This window comes from Copadichromis virginalis, linkage group LG23 (assembly GCF_057382275.1).
Source record: "Copadichromis virginalis isolate Kocher_CV1m ecotype Utaka linkage group LG23, C_Virginalis_male_GT1.1, whole genome shotgun sequence".
Taxonomy (NCBI): domain Eukaryota; kingdom Metazoa; phylum Chordata; class Actinopteri; order Cichliformes; family Cichlidae; genus Copadichromis; species Copadichromis virginalis.
The window spans coordinates 47,885,082-47,900,091 of NC_140639.1; the positions used below are offsets into that span (position 1 = coordinate 47,885,082).

A 15,010-nucleotide genomic window follows, 5' to 3' on the forward strand; every position below is an offset into this window, starting at 1 on the left:
GAATCAAATGAGTCCAAGTCTTCTGCTGATTCAGCATCACATTCATCTTTGCTCCTTGTTCTGCATCCCCACCATGGACTTCATTCCTTTCCAAGCCAGCCTTGAGTGTCCTTTATTCAGCTCATCCTCTGCTTTACTTTTACACCTGATTTTAGCTGCTTTATCTCTCTTTCAACAGGTTTCTGTGCCTCAATCTTTTTCTTCTCTCCCTCATAACAAGACAGCTTCTTCTGCCTGAGAACATGTTGGAGTGATTTACTAATCCAGGGCTGCTTATTGGGGAAAATACTTCCTGTTTCCAAAGTAATCCCCATTTTTCCCAGAAAGAAATGTCAGTAGAAATCGATGATCTAAGTGAGAACATGAGCCTTTCAAAAGTCCCAGTGGGTGCAGTCAAAGCAGTCCCTCAGTCCCAGTATAGAGTCTTTGGTCCAGACTGGAACAGCTGTGTGCCCAGTTTGAGCTCTCTTCAGTGCTGTGACCTGACAGACCCAGAGGGGCCATCACATCACATTTAGAAGCTCCCCTGATGGAGCCACAACACATGTCCAATACTTAGTCTGTCTTGTTGGACCAACTGGAAGAAATGATTCAAGGACTTAGTCACAGAACAGAGATTCAAATCTCCAAAATCCAACTGGCTGCATCAGGACATATAGTCTGAAACTCTGCACAGTTTCCTGTTTGAAGCTGCTTCCTGTTGGCTTCAGCTGTTTGGAGTTTCCATTTTCTAAACTTCTACATTCTGAACCTTCTTCAGCTCTGAACAGATGATGAAACACTGAATGATTTCAAGCACTTTGTCTAATAAACTTACATCTTTCATTCTTTATACAGATTGATGGACTGTGGTTTGTCAGAGATCAGCTGTGATTATCTGGCAGCAGCACTGAAGTCCAACCCCTCCCATCTGAGAGAGCTGGACCTGAGCTCCAACAACAAGCTGCAGGATCCAGGAGTGAAGCATCTGTGTGGTTTCCTGGAGAGTCCAGGATGTAAACTTGAAACTCTGAGGTCAGTCAGCATGTTTTAGTTGTGCTGAGATGAATATGATGTGAAAGTTGTGCTGACACTAAACTGCAGACATCAGGCTGATATTATACTGATCCACACTGAGGATCTTCATGGTAAAGTCTGTTTTCTTCTTCTCTGGTTTAGTCCATTGACTGCAGCAGAACAATGTTCACATTTCAAACAGTGATACTCAACGTATGGCCCGCGGCCCACACGCGGCCTGCCCACCTTTCCTGATTCAGAGAGAGGGGACCCTGATTAACTGTGTAGCTTCTTCCTCACAGTTCTAAGTATCAGACACAACAATGAATAATCCACAGCTGACTGTCTTTAGCAGGTCAAAGGTCACGGCACACAGCAGACAGTCAGAAATATTCTAACTCTGATCATTTATCAGTTGTGACACTGTGAGACTTGATCAGAGGTGTGATCATCACAGCAGAGGCCTTTGTGTCAAAGTCACTGAGGATCAAACAGAAACACATGAAGCAGATTTTCCTCTTCTGGCTTTTTATAGCAGATAACCTTCAAAATATTCTGCAGTCGATCAAAAACTGAAGCAAACCATGAAGCAACATGTGAACATGAGCTGATGCTGCTGAAGTGAAGCAAAGTTACAGAGGTTTGATTACAGACACAGCTGAGAGTTTGTAATCTGTCATCATTTTAAAAAGTTTCCATGGAACAGCAGAAATGAGGCTTTACTGTCAGAGGCCGACAGCACTGAACACAACAGCAGACTGGTGGCTAATAAACAGTGAATGATGCAGAAACAGATGTTTGAAGCTGTTCTTGGAGTACACTGAGAGAGAGAGAGCTGTGCAGGCAGGAACAGCCAAAGTCAGAGAGAATTCATGAGCATATTGATCAAACGTGAAGCAGAGTTTGGATCTTCTTTTGCTGCTGCTTCACTCAGTTTTGGTTGGAGACAGATGAAACCTGCAGCTTCAGGATCTGTGAGCTGTCCACTTTCAGCCCCGACGGCGTGTCCGTGTACGTGCCGTCGAGTGAACGATCCACGCTCTGTGTTTCCATCTTTGTGTGTTTAGCTGCTCTCATTTACTGTTTTATCTGTTTGCTGCTTGTTGAAATAGTTTGTGAGCTTTAACCTGAGATTCTGGCAAAATACATTTATATTAAACATCGATTCAGGATTGAATGAATCAACATCGTTTTATTCAAATTAAAACCATTTAAATGGGAACATGAATTTTTTACAGCCGCCTCTAATGCTGGGTAATGTCAGCTGGTCCATGTGCAGCTGGCTGTGAGGCTCAGGGAGCGTCTACAAAGTGCAACACTGAAAGAACATCATCCATAAATATTGAGTAAGAACTGGACTCTCATACAGCGAGACTCAAATGCCTTTAAACATCAGCTTATCCTGCTGATCCAAGTCCAACACTGAGTTTGTAAAAACATGTTTGTCAATCATTTTGTTTGGTTTCTGAGGAAAATGATTCAATAACTTGCTGCTAATACACAACATTTCATCATATTTCCTCATAACCCTCTTTTGTCTGACCATTTGATCCCATTTGAATTTGCAATAAAGGATCCACAGAGTTTGGTGACAATAATGACAGTAGATGTTTGTGTGAAAGTGCTGGAAGCAAATGAGTGTGTGATGTTCTTTCAGTGTTGCACTTTGTAGACGCTCCCTGAGCACTGGTCTCACAGCCAGCTGCACATAGAGACCAGTGTTGTTAGTCCAGGTCAGAAGATGACTTGTTGGAATGAAAATGAGCTTGTAGTTTGTCTGCTTTAATAATGTGACTGGAAAAAGGTGTTGGACTTCAAATATGTCCATTTCTGTCACACTTCACCTTTAAAAGTGAAGCCATGTGGTTCCTGGAAGGAAAAACACGACTTTTTCAAGTCTTTGTCCTGTTTTTATGAGAAATGTACGACTTTAATGTGAAACATTCAGAGTTTTTTCTCTTGTTGTGTTTGTTTGAAGCTGCTTCCTGTTGGCTTCAGCTGTTTGGAGTTTCCATTTTCTAAACTTCTACATTCTGAACCTTCTTCAGCTCTGAACAGATGATGAAACACTGAATGATTTCAAGCACTTTGTCTAATAAACTTACATCTTTCATTCTTTATACAGATTGGAGCGCTGTGGTTTGTCAGAGATCAGCTGTGATTATCTGGCAGCAGCACTGAAGTCCAACCCCTCCCATCTGAGAGAGCTGGACCTGAGAAACAACGACAAGCTGCAGGATCCAGGAGTGAAGCATCTGTGTGGTTTCCTGGAGAGTCCAGGATGTAAACTTGAAACTCTGGGGTCAGTCAGCATGTTTTAGTTGTGCTGAGATGAATATGATGTGAAAGTTGTGCTGACACTAAACTGCAGACATCAGGCTGATATTATACTGATCCACACTGAGGATCTTCATGGTAAAGTCTGTTTTCTTCTTCTCTGGTTTAGTCCATTGACTGCAGCAGAACAATGTTCACATTTCAAACCTTCAAAGAAGAAGAAAAATCCTCCACTGGAAAATTCACTGTGAAACTCTCAAACTCTTCATTGCACCTTAAAGTCTGTCTGACACTGAAATCCAAAGCAAAATGTGCGTTTGCTTTACAGACAGCAGTCCAACACAAACATACACACATCATCCAAAACACAGTCCAACATCCAAATCTCCTCCACTGCCAGCATGAATGATGGGAAAGAGAAGGAGGAACACTCTGACATTCAGGGTTAGAATGAGTTTCATCAAGCAGACTGTGAAGATCAAAGCTGCATTAGAAAGCTTACATGAATGAATGAGTGGACAGAAGTGGACAGAGATCATCTGAAGCACTTCAAAGGCTTTAAATCAGCACATTTCTCTTTATTCTTTATCAACTCTGTTAGTTTCTCTCAGTTTTCTGTGGAATGAAGCTAACAGCAGGCTAATAAGATGCTGACCAATAGGTTTCTATTAAAGGTTGTAATTTGTATATGAAAAAGTGCTTTGGCTCAGCAGGGATCAGCTTACAGGTAGAATACAGCTGCTGGATGGGATTAGCATGTCATAGCTATCTACCAAACTGCTAACTGGGGGATTTCAGGCCATCTATGGATCATTTTTGCTAACTGTTTATTCAGCTTAGGCTCACAGGGCTGCAGCCTGTGCCCTAGCTGTCATAGGGCAAGAGGCGTGGTCCACCTGCACAGGTGAGCAGTCCATCACAGGGCCAACAGAGAGCGACAGAGAAGCACTCCCTCACATCCACACCTACAGCCAATTTAGAAGCACCAATGAACCTAAGCAGCATTTCATTGGACTGTGGGAGAACATCCAACCTCCACAGAAAGGCCCAGCTGACCAATAAGCTTCAACCTACAACCTTCTTGCTCTAAGGCACTAGTGCTAACCACTTTTGCCCATTTCAGCCCAAATCCTGCATCTTCCTGTTTCTGACTCCAGGCCAGCTCCACTAACACTTTCTCATCAGACACTGCCACCTAGTGGAGGAAGTCTTAGTTCCATTTGAAGCTTCAGATTACAGTTAGTTCCTTTACAAAGAGGTGGAGGTGGTGGGGCCACAGCACCATCATCACTGAGTGCCATAGGACACTTAACCTTTGTTTCCATATGCTGGGAACTTCCTGTTGTTCCAAGGAGGACTGGAAAATGTGTGAAAATCTCCCAGTCAGTTCCTCACAGCACACTTCAATCATTTCCCTCCCACAGCATCAGGACCAGGGCTTTTTCTCTCTTTGGTCCCACTAAGAGATTTCCACACAAACACCTCATCAGTGGGACTCTCAGAGCTACCAGCCCTTTGCTACAATCACAAAGCTCTTCATTGAAATCAATGATATCAAAGCTGGAATCAAATGAGTCCAAGTCTTCTGCTGATTCAGCATCACATTCATCTTTGCTCCTTGTTCTGCATCCCCACCATGGACTTCATTCCTTTCCAAGCCAGCCTTGAGTGTCCTTTATTCAGCTCATCCTCTGCTTTACTTTTACACCTGATTTTAGCTGCTTTATCTCTCTTTCAACAGGTTTCTGTGCCTCAATCTTTTTCTTCTCTCCCTCATAACAAGACAGCTTCTTCTGCCTGAGAACATGTTGGAGTGATTTACTAATCCAGGGCTGCTTATTGGGGAAAATACTTCCTGTTTCCAAAGTAATCCCCATTTTTCCCAGAAAGAAATGTCAGTAGAAATCGATGATCTAAGTGAGAACATGAGCCTTTAAAAAGTCCCAGTGGGTGCAGTCAAAGCAGTCCCTCAGTCCCAGTATAGAGTCTTTGGTCCAGACTGGAACAACTGTGTGCCCAGTTTGAGCTCTCTTCAGTGCTGTGACCTGACAGACCCAGAGGGGCCATCACATCACATTTAGAAGCTCCCCTGATGGAGCCACAACACATGTCCAATACTTAGTCTGTCTTGTTGGACCAACTGGAAGAAATGATTCAAGGACTTAGTCACAGAACAGAGATTCAAATCTCCAAAATCCAACTGGCTGCATCAGGACATATAGTCTGAAACTCTGCACAGTTTCCTGTTTGAAGCTGCTTCCTGTTGGCTTCAGCTGTTTGGAGTTTCCATTTTCTAAACTTCTACATTCTGAACCTTCTTCAGCTCTGAACAGATGATGAAACACTGAATGATTTCAAGCACTTTGTCTAATAAACTTACATCTTTCATTCTTTATACAGATTGTGGGGCTGTGGTTTGTCAAAGATCAGCTGTGATTATCTGGCAGCAGCACTGAAGTCCAACCCCTCCCATCTGAGACAGCTGGACCTGAGATACAATGACAACCTGAAGGATCCAGATGTGAAGCAGCTGTCTGATCTTCAGCAGAGTCCAGACTACAGACTGGAGACTCTGAGGTCAGTAGAGTGATGGAGTGAGTGGGTGGTGCTGTCAGCAGTATTGTACTAAACACAGTCAGTATGAAACAAAGATCCAGTGTTTCCTGTAAAGCTGCAGCTTCTCAGTGAAGCTGTGAGAGGAGAACGGTGACAGGCTTCAGGATTGGACACAAACACTTCCTGTTTCTCACCTTTATGGTCACCATAGTAACGTCTGACACGCTCTGATCAAACACTGTCAACAGCCAATCAGCTCTCTGAACAAAGCAGCACGCAGACCAATGACTGCATTGATTTCCAAGTTTAAAGCAGTGAAGAACACAGTCTGTAGGTGAGGAAGAATTTAGTGAGAGCAGATGTTTGGATGGAATTCCTCCAGTTAACAGCTGGAACCGTCCATCTGGATTGTTGGGCTTGTTGTTGGGGTTCCTACAGAGCTCAGAGTGGACACACCAAGGTTCTTCTAATGAATGAAAGTCCAAACTCAAACTAGGAGGGAAAAACATTTTCAGCAACTTCAATAAAAATCCAAAGATTAGAAAAAGTGAAGCAACAATGAGTCCTAGTACAGTCCCAGCACTGACGTCCCTGCTGCTCTTTATACTGGATGTGCTGCATCACTGACTGACAGCTGATGAAGAGTCTCTGGAAACACTCGTTTATCTCCTCTGCTCTTCCTCCTTCTCTCTGCAGGTGGAGGCCATGATGGTAAACAGGACGGTGTGTGTGCTGAGAGAGGAGCAGCTGTGTCCTGATGATCCAGAGAGGTTGAAGCAGCAGCAGCTTGTGTGTAGAGACGCTCTGACTGGGCCATGTTACTGGGAGGTGGAGAGGAGAGCTTCATCCAGCAGTGACTGACAGAGGAATGAAGTGCAGATGACTGTCAGTGCTGCAGAGTGAACTGCTCTGAGAACAGCTCCACTGTCAGACACAATGTAGAGTCCAGCATCAGCCCTGTGTGTCCCTCTGGATCTGACAGAGGATCATCAGTGTATCTGGACTGCTCTGCTGCTGCTCTGTCCTTCTACAGTCTCTGCACAGTCTCTGTCTCACTCTGGAATGATTTTACAACTTGTTGTAATTACAGAACGTTAATATAATATTCAAACATGTGATCTTCTCTTTATTTCTGAATCTTTACCAAATAAAGAAAAACCAAACTAACAAACAGAAGCTGTCGTGTCCTTTTTCACCACATCTGTGAATCTTTTCTGTGTTTTTCCTCTTTTCCTCCTTCCTGCAGCTCCATCTTCATCATTCTGTGTCCAGTATATGTGAACACGTCCAAAGCATCTGAGCCTCATGTTACCCGTTTGTGTGAGTTACGCCTGTCGTTGTGTTGTGGTGTATAAATAAGGGGCAGGAGACAGCGCTGGATCTCTGAGTTCTTTACTCTCAATTTCTGCAACATCTGCAATATCTAGAAATGCAAACCTGTGAGCTGTGTGTGTTGTGCGTCTGCTCGGCCACCTCTCCTCCGGCCGTGCTGGAAGCAGCTGTGCGTTTGACAGTTTTATCGACTCGACAATAATCGAACAAATTAAATGTTCAAAAATATCAACTTAAGCACTTCAAAGTCAACAAAAAGCTTAAAACAATGAAATAATATTTCACTGACAAAACAACAGCTCATAAGAACGATACACAAAATAATACAGAAACAAACAAATAAAAGTTATTAACCAGGATCCATGTTTTTGTCACAAACACTGAATCAGCTGATTCACTCTTTATGTTTCTGAGTTTGTTTTGTGATTATAGTTCTGGTTTCTGTTTCTGTGTCTTCACTGTGTCCCACGTCTCCTTACTTTGGACTGTCTGTCCTGTCACTGAAGGTGTCTGCCCAACAAGGACGTGGTGCTGAATGCATCCAGACCCCTGCTGACTGTCTTTGCAGCTTCGGTCAAAGGTACAGTGTCCACTGTGACCCTGAGAGCAGGACACAGCCAGAGGTGAGTCAGCAGTTACAAACTAAATGCTGCTGACATGAATCAAACTGCTGGATAACCCACTGCTCATGAAAATGGCACCTTTCTGTTGCTTTTTGAGATTACTGAGAATATTTGAATTGTGACTCAGATGGCAGATCCAGGCTCTCAGCCTCCAGCTGAAACTTCCAGTCCTCCCCCAGCCAGAAGCTCTGATGCTGGGCTGAGAGACTTTGATCCTTCCCTGGATCCAGAAATCCAGGAGGGAGAAGGAGAACAGGACCTCCTTCCTGATCTGGAGAGGCCTGAGGGAAAGAAAGATGGAGCAGACAGAGCTTTGAACAAATCCAAACCTCCTGAGCTTCACCTCCACAAAGGTGCAGACACTGATGCACAGATTCACATGTGACACCTGCAGCGTCCAGCTTGTGCCGCTGACATTATCTCCACTCTGATACAAGCCTCATTCACTCGCTCACACACGTTCATACAATCACCTTTTCCTCACAGTCACACACATGAATGTAATGAGGGGAACTCGGGCTTCACTGTCATTCCTCAGGATGCTTTGATATGCAGACTGGAGGCTCTGTGGATGAAACACCGACTGTCTGAACCACTCTGAAGTGTTCATGATGGACTTCATCCTGATTAACACTACAATACTTGTTAGAGGCCTTTTATATGTAATAATATTCTTTTCCATTAAAGCTCTGAACATTCTCACTCTTTCTTGACCAGGTGTGACAGGTGAAGGACACCGGCGAATAGGAGGACAGAAGCTGAGAGCCATTAGTCACATGACTTCAGCTGGCTGATGCAACTACTTAGAATCAGTTTGTGAATATGAAGAAAATCAGTGCAGTCACTGGACAAACTCTGATTCTTCCTAGTTTCACTCTTGTTTCAGTCCAGTGTGACTGAGGTGGTAAAAAATGATCTGACTTTTAGCCACACAGCTGTCTGCTAGAGAAAAAGCCTTTGTGCACAACTTTCTTAAAGGCAAACGGCACCATGTTCACTGCAGCTGCAGCAAACGCAGCAAAGAGTGAAAGTTGGACTGAGAATGTTGTGACTGTTTCATGAGAAAGAGCAGGAAAACAAGCATCACACACCCAGACACAGTGCTGGGATTAGAATTAGACTTTAGAGCCAAATGTAGGACAAAAGCTTTAATATGAAAGAGGAAAACCCAACAACAGCCAGAGCATGAAGCTCAAATCTATACCAATCACCAAGAAAGCTGACAGGCCTGTGACACGTCAGAGACGCCGTTCAAATCATAAAGAAGTTGGTTTATTGACAAAATGTAAAAAACCAAAAGAATCAAGTCAACCTTCAGTTTCGAGCGAGTAGACCAATCAGGCACAGCAGCAGCTCTAGAATAAGCAACAATTTGATGTATTACAAACAACCTTTCATATACACACATACATATGGCTCATATGCTGTTTAAAAAGGGCTCAAAGACCCAACAGATTACACAAAGTACAAAAACACTTTCATTCAGACAACAGTCAGCTGTGCACGAGACAGAGAGCCGACTACAGTTAGTAACATGGACTCACTTTGTTTCAGACACGACACAAAGTAACACAAAGCCACAAAGAGCAGAAACATCAAAAAGGAGGCAGAGCAGCAGCAACTCTCCATGAGCTGTGAGGCTAACAGCCACCCACACTTCCTGTGATGCATAATGAAAACAACATTAACCTGAAGGATGATAACAACAGAAAGAAGTCTAAGCTAACGTTACACAGCGCTCACACAGCGCTGACTGTACAGGCCTCACACAGCTACGACCTGCATCCACAACACCTGATTCTACTGAACACAAACAAGTTAATGATATATGAGCAATCCAGGGAAGGCTTCCAGGAAGGTGAGGATCCAAAGACAGCTCTACAACAGCATCAGTCAGCAACAATGTTACTAATCACTGACTCTTTCATCCTTTTATACTCAATCAAAAAGTGCTGTGTTCACATTTGTTTCTGCTGAAATCCAGAGACTGAAAATGCGTCTTTTTAAAGTTTGAATAAACTGACTGAACTTGTCACGAGTCCAACCGTGAGGAACACTTCCCCCCATGACACATCACAGGACAACGTCTCAGTGGAGGGGGGACAGTAGCTCAGTTTAGGCAGTCACTCTCAGAATCGATGCCTCCAGTCAGGGTCAAACGTGGTCCTCAGAAACCTGCAGATGTTTGGGCCAAGCTCTCACTGGTCTCTGCGTCTGTAGACTGAGCTGATGTTTCTCCAGGTGTCTGGTAAAAGGACGATGCTGCTGTCCAATGAGGCGAGGAGAGAAGTAGCCAAACAGGCGAGAGCCGTGAAGGAGGAACGGCGGGCAGCTCTGGATGCCCGACATAAATACCTGATGAGCAGGTTGGCCGACGCCGGCCGCCTGGAGGAGGCGGCGGTGGAAGACGCCATCGTCTCTGATGACAGAGTAAGTTCAGAGACGTGATCCTTCCTCAGAGTTGAACCTTTGAGTCATTAATGTCTGATTCTTCCAGTTCAGTCTGATCCATGAATTCTTTGCTGCAAACGGATCCAAGAAGCTGATTTTCTTCTATCAGGATGTCAAACAGGTAACTTTGATCACATTTCAATGACTGACACATGAAGGTCTAACCGCTCTTCATAATCTGCTGTCCTGTTTGTTGCAGCGTACTTTGTATTCATATCTTTTAATATCTGCCTTTCTCCCAGAGTCTGTCCTCCCGTCAGTCTTCCTTTGTGGACGCATCAAACTCAGCTGTGGCTCAGAGGAAACTCTTCCTCACTACGGGGAACTCTGAGGTTGGCTTCAGCTTTTTCTGTTTAGTTCATGTGAGAATCACAGAAAAATGCTGATATGAGTGGAAGCTTCTGCTGGGAAATTGGCAAAGAGCAGATTATTGAACAGCGAGGCAGACAGTTCATTTCAGTGATGCCAGTTTATTAGAAACGAGGACTGTGGGGCTGCTGGAAGTCAGGACGGCCGTTCTCTGGATAAACCTGACAGCTGAGGTGGAGAGCAGGATTTATCCACAGACGGCTTCTTCCAAGCAAATGTCCTGAACACACCTGAGCTGAGGGTTACACAGTGTGTCCTGTGTGATCTCTGCTTTATGGTGGTTGAATCTCACAAATGTGACCATCAGACCTGACGACTTATTTGTGATGTTTTCATTAAAAATATCCTGGGTGAGGTGTTTGGGGCATGTCCCATGAGGAGGAGTCTCCAGGGCAGATCCAGGACACACTAGAGAGGTTATATCTCTCAGCAGGCCTGGGAATGCCTCAGTATTGTCCTGGATATGCTGGAGGAAGTGGTTGTTTAGGGAGGTCTGGGATTCTCTGCTTAGACTGCTGCACCTGTGACCCGGGACCAGATAAACAGGAAATGGATGTTTGAAATTCAAAGAAATCCTCTTTTAATAATGAGGAAAAAAGACAGCAGGAGATCCATCGCAACTAACAAAACACTTCAAACACATCAATGCATCAACTTTAATCAACTTCATTTGGTTCAAATGAAGGAATCTAACAAAGCACTCACTAAAATGAAACACCAGTTAGTTTCCCGAGCTCAACAGGTCGAACACCTGAGTTTGGTTTGCGGTGCAGTTTTTATTTCTTCTAGATAACTTGGGTTATTTGCACAGGAAGGTTTTTAAATGTATTTCTTAAGTACGATCTTATATGGGGGTTGATTTTATAGCATAACAGAATAATGTAATAACTCTAATAGAGTATAAAACATTTGCAGAATGAAGTACAAGGTGAAGAAAAGTCAGAACGTCCCTGTTTGAAAATACAGCCTCAGAAGGTCAGAGATGGACAAATTCAGCTACAGAAACATGTGGCCATTTTTTTAAAGCCATAGAGCATATTACAGACGACACAAAGAGCAAACACTGTAAACTTCTAACCACAGACCTCACACAGCTCACACACGTCAGAGTGAAGCTGTCATTTCCTGAAGCTTCCACACAAGAGAACTGGCAACAAGGTGGAGTCCTCATGGATCACTAGCAGAGAAATGTGGGTGGGTGCCAGACCACATGGACTCGACTCACTTTCTTTCATACAAAGGAGCAGACTAATGCTGTCATCCTTAAAGACTAACTAGAAACAAGCAGTGCGCTCGCATCGACTCGACTTGTTTTGCAAGTTTGAAGTGAGATGGTACTTTGGAGTCAGCCTCCCGAGATGATGGCTGGCTGGTTTTTGAAAAAAATCTCATATTTATACAATGAGCAGCAGACTTTCCTGACTTGCAGAGGTCAACGTCCTCCTCAGTCATGCGCCATGAGTGGCACAGATACTATTCATCAAATAACTAACATGGCCTTGATTGTTACTCCAGAGACTTATCTGCGATGTAGCTTTATAGCATTTTCATTAGCAATCGTATGATTTGTGTTACAATGACCTTTGTGGACGGGCCCGGACCCCCAGGCCTCGTCCGTGACGCCGACGGTGAGCGCAACGTTTTTGTTTTCTTGCGCTTAAAATAACCTGATCAGCGTTCTGCGGACGGTTTGTTTACATTTCTCACATCTGTGATTGTTCACACGGGTTGGACACGAGCAGAGAGGGCTTTCAAGATGAAAAAGCCAACGTGAAACTTTAACGGACGACAAAGTTTTTCAATCAAATCTCCGTCACACCCTTCCTTGACCTCATCACGTTATCCACCTTAGTCAAGGAACAGTGGTTCGGGAAAATATGCATTTGTTTTTTGGACCAGTTTAAAACGTATCTCAACTAGTGATGTGCGGATCGATACTGAAATATCGATTCCTCCGATACCCGTCATTGTGTCCGGCCCCTTGGCGTGCACACTCACAACAATGGCTGAGCGTAAACAGAGTCATTTGCAGACGTATTTTACCTCCACGAACAGCTGAGACGTGGTTTGCCATACATGTGGCAAGAATGTGAGGTGTTGTGGTAACACCGCTGACCTGGTCAAACACCTCAGAGTGAATCATATCACAGAATATGACGAGCGTATGTTGAGGCGAACTGAAGAGGAGGAGAGGGAGAGGTGCTGCCAGGGCGAGACAGACGTCTCTCACGGAGTCCTTTAATGCTGCAGGCAGGCAACAAATAGCCACAACTTCAGGTTTTTCATTTCTATATGATAATTCTGCATCATTAAGTGATAAGAACAAGTAATCTGATGTCCTGTGATCATTACGACGCTATAATTTGAGATAAAATAAAAGATAGAGTAAAAAAAATAAGTTTTTGTACAGAGTATCGTATCAGATCAGTATCGTCGATACCACCCTGAATTTTACTTGGTATCAGATCAGAAAGGAAATCAGTGGAAATCAAATCCTGCTTCTACAGGTGTCCAGTTCATTCACTCTGACCCCTCCAGATAAGCGTTGCCAGTTCTCACTGTGCTGTAGATCACATTTTCTTGTGTTTGGGGTTATAACGGTTACTTTTGAGGTCTGTGTTATAAAGCAAGTTAATCCTGAATTTAACTGGAGAAGACAAATTCCCACTGCGTGGTGTAGTGCACAGCCAGGCATTCTTTACATTAGTTCGTTTGACAAAACCAAAAAGCCGAAAGTATTTACTTGGAGTTTGGTTTGATGAAATAAGTGCCAGAATCAGTGAATACAAATGATTCCAATGACATGAAAACTGGTCGAAGGACAAATCCCTCAAGAAAAGCACGACTAGCACATTAAGTTTGTTTGTAATCATCATCATCTCTAACACCATGCGCACAACAGTGATTTTGTTACAGAACACTAAGATAGTAAAATCTGGGAAATGATGATATTTCTTTCCAAAACTTCCTGTCTGGAAGACATTAAAGCTGCTGTGCCACCTGCAGCTTCTTTCAATCTATGTTATGTGAATATATCTTTTTTTTTGGGGGTTTGAACATCCATTCAAACTCACTCTCTGCCTAGCAAGTCTCATTCCCTCATTTCCTTGGGGTCCAGCTTCACATACGTGGCACTGAGCCTTTTCCTTTGTCACCTCTTTCTGCTACATGCCTAGCCTCCCAGTTTCTTGGTCTATTTTCTTCATTTCGCTAACTACACTTCTTTTTCTTTGTAAATCTCTTCCTTCAAATACTTTCAAAATCACTTTTCTTTTTTCCCTTTCTTCTGTGCAGAGAAGACGTCAAACCCCTTCTTGGCAGTTTATCTCAATAAAGCTGTACTATCCCAGCCATCTGGTAAGTCTTCCCTACTACCCAGAGCCTGTTTATACTCCTGCATGTCTCTGCCTTCACTCACTTCCTCTTCTTGATGTCCAAACTCATCCTTCAAACTACCATTTGATGCTGCATAGCTGCATTCTCCCTGACACCTCCTTGTCTCCTGTCTTTTTGATTTCACCTTCTGCATAATATTTAGTTGCCCTGTGTGCAGCTTCCTCCACTTTCATATATTTCTACAAGTTCCTCCCTGTTCTTGAAGTATGTGTGCACCACGGCCATTTCCACTTGGAAAATCTGCCCCACATCTGTCTTTCTAGATTTCTCTCCTAAACACCACACCTACCCAACACCTCATAACCTCTGTTCCCTTCACCTAAATGTCCATTGAAGTCTGTGTCAATCACCACTGTAGTATGTGGTCTCTTGCACACAAAATGTGTCTACCCTCCACCTCCATAATATGAGTCCGCCAGCCCTCCCATTGCCAGTCAGAGTCCATAACAAGTCAAAAACATAAACAGCTCGAACGTATTATTTATTTAAAAGAGAGAGAGAGAGAGAGAGAGAGAGCTCAGTTGTCCTTGCTCTAGCATCAAGAGTCAGTGACTGGCTGTTCACTGCAGGCTCAGCAGTCCAATGGCCGATCAGCAACAAAACAAATAAAAAAATAAGACACGTTCTTGATTATGACAACAAACCACATCCAAAAAAATATGACAGCAACACTTTAAGTTTTGTGTGCATTCATCATGTGCAACTCTGCAGAAAGTCTCATGTCAAGGATGTGTGGACAGGGGGGCTATTAAAAAGTTCCAGTATACAGAATAGAAAACCATCAAATGAATGAAATAAAATCTGTTGTCACAGTGGTTTTTGAAGGAACAATTACTTCACAGATGGACAGCCTCATTATATTTTAGTTAAACCTGATGATACACACTTCACGTCACCCTAGTTACATGTTTTTATTTGCCATGTGTATGTTATCCAAGGGAGGAAAAAAATGAAAAAGAAAACTTTTGATGTGTCCAGACATTTCTTCACATCAGCTGCCAGCAACCAGT

At 43.5% G+C, this 15,010-nt stretch overlaps 2 long non-coding RNA genes across 2 annotated transcripts in view; both read left to right on the forward strand.

Annotated features, from left to right (window-relative positions):
• Positions 1–3,250: 3,250 nt before the first annotated feature.
• The window catches only part of LOC146681975 (uncharacterized), a 69,128-nt gene continuing 57,368 nt past the window's right edge, over positions 3,251–15,010 (forward strand). The window contains exon 1 of the long non-coding RNA XR_014918015.1: positions 3,251–3,298. This is a non-coding gene — a long non-coding RNA (uncharacterized LOC146681975). The remainder of the gene's footprint in view (positions 3,299–15,010) is intronic.
• Positions 10,150–14,462, forward strand: LOC146681976 (uncharacterized). Its single transcript, XR_014918007.1, has 3 exons — positions 10,150–10,356; positions 10,478–10,567; positions 13,899–14,462. It is a non-coding gene; the product is annotated as an uncharacterized LOC146681976 (long non-coding RNA).